This window comes from Camelus dromedarius, chromosome 22 (genome assembly GCF_036321535.1).
Source record: "Camelus dromedarius isolate mCamDro1 chromosome 22, mCamDro1.pat, whole genome shotgun sequence".
Taxonomy (NCBI): domain Eukaryota; kingdom Metazoa; phylum Chordata; class Mammalia; order Artiodactyla; family Camelidae; genus Camelus; species Camelus dromedarius.
In genome coordinates, this window is record NC_087457.1 from 10,094,586 (window position 1) to 10,102,629 (window position 8,044).

Below are 8,044 nucleotides of genomic sequence, written 5' to 3' on the forward strand. Positions count from 1 at the left end.
AATAAATCACATTGAGGTGTACAATTAATGAATTGCCTTTATCATAAAGAATACAACTACACAGCAGTGAGTCTCTGGGTACCTGTAAGAGTGGTACCCAGAGCTGCCTTGCTAGAGTGTCTGGGACACTGTCTTTGTCTAGGGTCACGTGTTTTAAGAAAGTCATGTTCATCTAGGGGGATTCAGGAGACCCAGGGTCTAGAAAGGAGGCTTTATGAGAAAAATTTAAAAAAAAGGTCTTAGGAAACCGTCTTCTTGCTGTGAAATGTTAACCTGTGATGGTTAACCCCTCTACACCAATGCCGTTTTACAGGTGAGGAAACTGAGGTCCATGTCACATGTCATTGTCCCGTGTCCCATGGATAGATGAATGATGGCTGAATCGGGCCAGAGCAACGTCCACTGACACTAACCAGACAGAGAAACCAGAGTGGCGAGAACACCCAGCCTGCCTTCCGAAGGCCCATCAGCCCCACCCCTCCCCAGTCACGCATCAAGGATGTACCAGCCCTCTTCTCTGGCCCTTCTACTTCCTCAGTCACTTCCGCTGCAGCCTGACTGCCCATGTCTAGCGAGCAGCACTCCAGTTTCAATACTCTATCTTCTTACCACCGGGAGGGTGTTTTGTGGGAGAGGTTAGTGATGGGTGTTAGTGTTCATAGGAGTCAGAAGGTCTGGAATTTCAGTGTCTGAACTTGAAAGCCTCACTGCCTGCCTTTCCTTTGACGACTAAAATTTCACCCTAGAGATCATTCCTAATTTAATTTAAAACTGATATAAATAAGCTAATTTAAATTAATTTTAATAAGTTAATTTAAAGTCATTCTTTAATTTGGCTTAAAACTTATTAAATCCAAGACCCTGGGAGGGGCAGTCTCAACCCATTTTCTTCCTTTGCATAGATACGACATCTTCCCAGTAGTAACATTTCTCATTATCTGTAGCGATCTGAAAATCATGGCGTTTAAATAAGTGTCAAATTCTTTCCTGAGATGAAAAGAATGACAGGCAAGGGCTCCTGGGAAGCTTTGCCATCGAACCCTGGGTCCTGAGGAGTAGACACCAGGACCAAAGACTGGGCGACGCGCAAGGGGCGATGAGGGGTTTGGACGCCCCCTGCTGGAGCATAGGTCCCACTGCAGTCTGATGGCGGCAGGCCCCCTTTTGAAGGATGTATGCTTTACTAGGTTTTTAAAGTCTAGTTAGTTTACAATATTGTGTCAATTTCTGGTGTACAGCATAATGTTTCAGTCATACACTTACATACATATATTCCTTTTCATAGTCTTTTTCATTAGCGGTTACTACAAGATATTGAATAGAGTTCCCTGTGCTCTACAGTAGAAACTTGTTTATCTGTTTTATATATAGTAGTTAGTATCTGCAAATCTCGAACTCCCAATTTATCCCTTCCCACCCCCTTTCCCGTCTGGTAACTATAAGATTGTTTTCTATGTCTGTGAGTCTATTTCTGTTTTGTAAATATGTTCATTTGTGTCTTTTTTTTTTTTTTTAATTCCACATATGAGTGATATCATACGGTATTTTTCTTTCTCTTTCTGGCTGACTTCACTTAGAATGATATCTCCAGGTCCAAAGGATGTATGCTTCAGGTGTTATTTGTTCCTTAAATTTTAGATTAAAAAATAAAATTAAAAACAGCCTGCCTTAATCCAAAAATGAGCACTAGAAGGCAGTGGGTTGTTGGTTCAACAGCTCCACGCACCCACGCACAGCTCCCAAGGAAGGGGTCTCAGACTCAGCCTGGAGAACTTAAGAGATGAATCGATGCCATGACTCTGCCCCGAGCTGGAAGCGCCCACCCCCGATCCCTGGTGTTTGCTTCGGGAAGGAGGGTTTGAGCAGAAAGAAACCATCTCTCAACTAATACACACCAGCATTTCCCACACATACCTGTGCTTCGCAGTCATTCTGGGAGCTTTTGAGAAACACGAATTCCAGGATGCTTTCTCCAAGGCGTTCTGGTTTGGTGGGTCTGGAATGGGGCCCACGTGGTTTACAGACCACAGACCACTGACCAGCATCCTCGTCCAAGTTAAGGCACCGCAAGGACCAAGAGAAAACACTTGATGACAGTGGAACAAACCACATTCAACCACTGCAAAGGAGGAGGAGGGGCCGTGAGGGCGCCCAGACCAGACCACGAGGGCCCAAGGCCCCGGCTGGCCCTGGAGCCAGTGTCCTCAGGAGGACGTCTGGGACAGTGGGAGGGGGAGGGCGTGCAGTCCATGGATACCCTTGGTTAAAGAGGGGCTTCTCATTGTGATTCTGTTTAAAAAAAAAAAAAAGATTGAAGAAGACAACTTGGAGGGGGGCGGGTATAGCTCAGTGGTAGAACACATGCTTAGCACGCAGGAGGTCCTGGGTTCAATCCCCAGTCTCTCCATAAAAAAAAAAAAATAGTAAATAAACCTAATTACCTCTCCCCCAACAAAAAATAAAGAAGTAAAAAGATTTTTATAAAAAAGACAACTTAGGTGATACAAACTTATTTGATGGCTCATGAAGTAGGCAGTTTCCCTTTGGACAACTGCAAAATAGGGCAGCAGGTGGGAAGTTTCTGGAGATTAGAGAATAAAGAACAAGGAAGAAACAAACAGAAAATATCAATTGGCTGGGGCCACGGGTCAGCCTGGTTTGGGGTAAGCAGACCCGGAGCCGGCTTGGCTGTGGGGATGGCTGACCGGATCTACCGAGTTTCAGGTCAGGAGGGCATTTACGGGGACACGGAGATCGCGCAAGTGTCTGTTGGCTGTCGTTGCATTCGGGCAGGAGTGGCTCCATCTTGGACCTAAAAACCTAACTTAAGCCCTTTTCATTTCATTCTTCACTCGTGCTTTTTTGGTTTCTTTTCTAAGGGGTTACTGCATCCTGTCTGAAGGCTGCAAACATCCCTCACTGTCGTCATCCTTTTGTAGTACTTTTTCCCGGTCAGGGTGACAGCTGAGCCGCTCCTCATCTGACGTGCCAGGCTGCTCACCTTGCAGAGGCATTTTATTTCCTTCTAGGCACTTCATCTTCAGCAGGATGCTCATTCTGTGCTGTGAAGCAAAGGGTCAGACAGTTTGGCTCACCCCTGTGTAGGACACAGTATGTGTTGGATTGTGTTTGTTCTACAACGTGAGCTTTGTCATGAAAGGCATTTTGTCTGCGCCCCTCGGGGTGGAGATGCTGCCCGGGGGTTCTGGGGCCCAGGTGAGCGATCCCAGGTGCCCACAGAGGAGGCGCTGAGGGACTTCCAGAGGCTGAAGCGGAGGGAGTACCAGGGTCAAATCCCCTGGAGGCCAAATCTGTAAACAACAGGAGCTGAGGGGGTTCCTGGGGCAAGGAGGAGGGGCTGGATCTGAATCCTTCCAGAGCAGCTGGGAGGGAAGAAAATTGGAAGGAAGCCAGAAAAGAGTATTTTTAAAAAGTTTTTACTTTATTTATTGGGGGGAGGTAATTAGGTTCATTGATTTATTTTAATGGAGGGACTGGGGATTGGACCCAGGACCTCATGCATGCTAAGCACGCACTTACCAGTGAGCCATACCCTCCCCTCTTAAGAAAAGAGTGTTGAATCTCAGCTGTGATCATACAGCTGGCCGCTTAGGGGGCAGCCTTATTGAAGCCCAGACAGGTGGGGTGTGGGTGAGTTGTCCTGATTAACTGCCCCAGGGCAAGGGGTTGACTGCAGGTAACTGATCAGTCATTATCTATCAAAGGATTGCGATGTGTGGAAAGGACACTGACCGAGGGACAGGAACCCTGAGTTTGCCCCTAATTAACTGTGTGACCTTGGACAAATCACTTTCTGTGGCATCGGGTGCCTCCTCTATCAGGTAAACACCTGGGATGGGATCATTTGTTCTCAATGCTTCCCTGGGGAGTATTTCAAATATTCTGATGCCAACTGCTGCACCCAGAGACACGGATTTCAACTCGTCTGTCAGGAGGCCCAGCGATAATCTATCGTTTAAGTTCTCCGGGTAATTCTCATCTGCAGCCAGAGTGTTGAATCACAGACAAGAAGAACTCTATGTTCCCTTTGGGTTTGAAATTCTATGAGTCTGGGGTCTAATTAGGGTGGCCAGCCATCCCAGTTTGCCCAGGACTGTCCCAATTTTAAGATCGGAAGTCCCCTTTCCCAGAAACCCTCGTCTCCAGCTGCGGTCCACATCTCCCCCTCTCCCCGACATCAGTACAAAAGGAAGGAAGGGAGGAAAGCTCAGAACTCTCTGGGGTGTGTTACGTGTGGGTTTTGTGTGTGACGTCACCAGGCCTGTCAGTAAGCAAATCTATGACTCGTCCACTCACCTGCTACATAATTGCCACACGTGCCGTTAAGCACACATTGGGACAAAGCCCAGCTCGCATGGATTTCTAAAGATTGTATACCCACCACCCTAGCTGTTTCCTGTTCTCCAAACTGGTGCTTTGCGAAGGCATGCTTTTATTTTTAATGTTTCTGATTCTAGTAAAACGAAGAAAAATTAAGAGCAGAGAATGCCATTTGTAGCAACTTGGATGGACCTAGAGACCATCATTCTAAGTGAAGTAAGCCAGAAAGAGAAGGAAAAATACCATATGAAATCACTCATATGTGGAATCTAAAGAAAGAAAAAAACAGGACACTAATGAATTCATCTACAAAACAGAAACAGACTCGCAGACATTGTAAACAATCTTACGGTTACTGGGGGAACAGAGATGGGAAGGGATAAATTTGGGAGTTTGAGATTTGCAAAGGTTAACTACTATATATAAAAGTAGATTAAAAAACAAGTTTCTTCTGTATAGCACAGGGAGCCCTATTCAATATCTTATAATAACCTATAATGAAAAAGAATATGAAAAGGAATATAAGAATATATATGCATGACTGAGACATTGTGCTGTACACCAGAAATCGACACGTTGTAACTGATTATACTTCAATTACAAAAAAAAAAAATTAAGAGTGGGGCAGTTTTAAAAGACATTCATTCATTCAAGTGTCTATTTAACCTCGACCTATTGGCTCTTCTCCTTCTCTACTTCGTATCCAATCCATCACCAAGTCATATTGTTTCTTCCTTCAAGACATATCCTGAATCTCAAAACATCCCTTCTAATCGCGCACATCTCTTACCCTAGTGCACTTGTGGGACATTGGAATCACCCCTTAGGCTTGTTAAAAGTGTAATTCCAGGGCTAGAGTTTCTGATTCAGGAGGTCTGGAGTGGGACCAATAATTTGCATTTCCAACAAGGTCGCAGGTGTTCCCTGTTGCATTTCAAGGCAATGCACGGAGATCTGACAAGTGGGACATTGGACACCAGAAGAGAGATAAGATGCTTGAGCTCTGGGCTTTTAAAAAACCAGTTCCCTTCTACAGTCCAGGCTGAGCTTCCACCTGCCTGGGAAAACATCCCAGTCATCCCACACCCCTTCCCTGGCTAGAAGGGGCTGGGCTTGTCCTGATCTCAGGCTCAAAGAGAAAGTCACTCTTCTCAGGTAGAAATGCTTGACAGCTTGATTTTCACATGACATCTTCGGTGAGAAACCCACCTATCAGTATAGTTCGTGTATTTTAAACTAACCTGACCCTTAATGGGTAACGTTGCCAATTCCCATGAAAAGAAGCCGTGAGATTATGAGCCAGCTCTTATCTCTGGGAAATTTCACCATGGGACACAAATCGTGAGAACAGGACATATCTCAACAAGGAGGAACACTGAGAAAAACACCACTTAGGTATAATTATATTTCATCCAAGACACAATAGAATTGGAGGGGAGGAGATGAGAGAGGCTTCTCATCATGAAGCCCCGAGGAGGACTTACCACAAAGAAAACATGCTTTTAGGAATGATAATTAAACTGTTCTGCTGAGGATGTAAGGTTCCACCCATCCCCCCACCCCCAGCCCCATCCATCCAGTCATCCATCCGTCCATCCATCCATCCATCCTGATTCTCCACTTGTTCAGGGAAGGCCAGTCCTGAAGGCTCAAAAGATAAAACAAAGACAGGACAATGACTCCCTACCTTCAAGGACTTTAGAGTTTCCTGTGAAGCTGGCCGTGCGCTTGCCGGTGGGAACTTGGATTTTCCTGTAGGAGAGTTCCGATCTCACGCTCTCATGTTCCTGTTTCATAAATCGAGCCACATTCCCCTCACTCGCATGGGAAAGAAGGCTGGGAAATTTCATTTCACCTGGAATTAAGATGTGGATCGATTTTGTCCTCCAGGGGGCGCCCTTACACAGAATACACTTAGGTCTGCGGCTCCTGGTGGTGTAAGATCATGGCTTTCCCTGTGCCGGATTCTTGGGGATCAGGGGATTTTAGAGACATCTGCTGTCTCTGGGCACTCAGGACGGGAGGCCCTCTGAAAATTTTTTAAGTATAACACACATCAAGGAAAGTGTGCAAATATTAAATATCCAACTCAGTGAAACTTTTCATAACTCTACACTCAGGAACCACCACCCAGATGAAGATACAGAACATCTCCACCCCCCAGAAGGTTCTCTAGTGCCGCTTCCCAGACCACACCCACTTCGTGACTATCATTCTGATTTTTATCATCATATGTGGTCTTATCTGTCTTGAACTTCATAAAAATTGAGCTACGCAAAATGTACTCTCTTTTTGATCTGTTACTGTGGCCTGTGTTCATGTCTGCACGTCACCCCTATTGATGCATTTGGCACTAGTCCCACCTCCCTACTGCTGTGTAGAATTCCACTGAAGGAACACACTCGGCTTTATCTGTCCATCCTCTCACTGATGGGCACTGGGGTTGTGTGCAGTTTGGCGGTATTATGACTAAGACCGTATGGACGCATCATTTGGTGCCCGTTACCCTCGACACACATCCAGGAGCAGAATCTGAGAGCATTTTTAGATTCCCAAAATGTTCCTGGATACAACATCCTAGTTGTTAGCCTCTGAATATGTATACAGACATTTATTAAGGAGAGATCTGTCTGTAGCCCACAGAAAGTGAATTTTGGATTGTGACTGTCCCCAGTCTGGAGAAGGCACCGTGTTTTGTCCTAAAATCATGCAATGAAGAACGTCAACATTTATGCTGCAGCGTGAACAGATGAGACCCTGAGAGGAGTTTGGTGCACTTTGTTCCTTAAAGTTAATTGGTTAAAATTAACTGGTTAGGAAAGTACGGGTGTGTATACACGGAGATGGCTCCGGAAAGAAGGGTTTTTGTTTGTTTGTTTTTTGTTAAAATCAGAGCAGTGGTTAGGGCCTTGAGGTCCTGCTGATCTCTTATCCTGGAAAACATGAAGGTATCATGAAGGTGGAACCTATGGGCTTCGATGGCTGATTGGATGAGGAGCGTGAAGGAGGGGGTGCAGAGACGACCCTGAGGTTTCCCAGCTGGATGCGAAGGAGGATGGCTATGAGATTAAGAGAAGTAAGAAGACCAAGAGAAAGAGGAGCAGCAACAAAATTTGCTTACCCCTCTACACTGAAATGGAAAGAAAATGTACCCTCTTCACTGCTCCGTTACCCATAGTGAGACCTCACCTTCTGGGCAGCAGGAAAGTACACCTGAATGTCCAGCCTGCCAGAGTGAAGTCTTGGTCCCTTTGGATGACTTGATCTCTTGAGCACAGGCTCAGTTTCCACCCCACCCCACCAGCTGCCTTTTCTCCGAGAGGCGTCGAGGGGTTGGAATTGTCTGCCCTGCTAGGGGTCTTGATGGTCTCATGGAGGTAAAGCTGATCATAAAGTTTCTGATCATATACGTTAATTTAAAAATCTATAGTTTGTTTGTTTAATAGAACATAAAGACTAGCCAGGAAGCCCTATGAAAAAGAACACTAGGGGTGGGGGAAATAGGAAAATACTAGATTATTCCTTGAGGAGGGATCAGGACCCTGCCCCAAGGCTGCACTATTATTTCTCGACAGTTCCCCCCTTTTTTTCTGCACACACTCCCTCCCTTCCCTGATGAGCAACTGTTTGAATCTCCTCTTTGGAGCTCAGGGAAGGTCAAGGAGGCTGTATGAAGCCTCTTTCCTACAAGTAAGAAACAGGG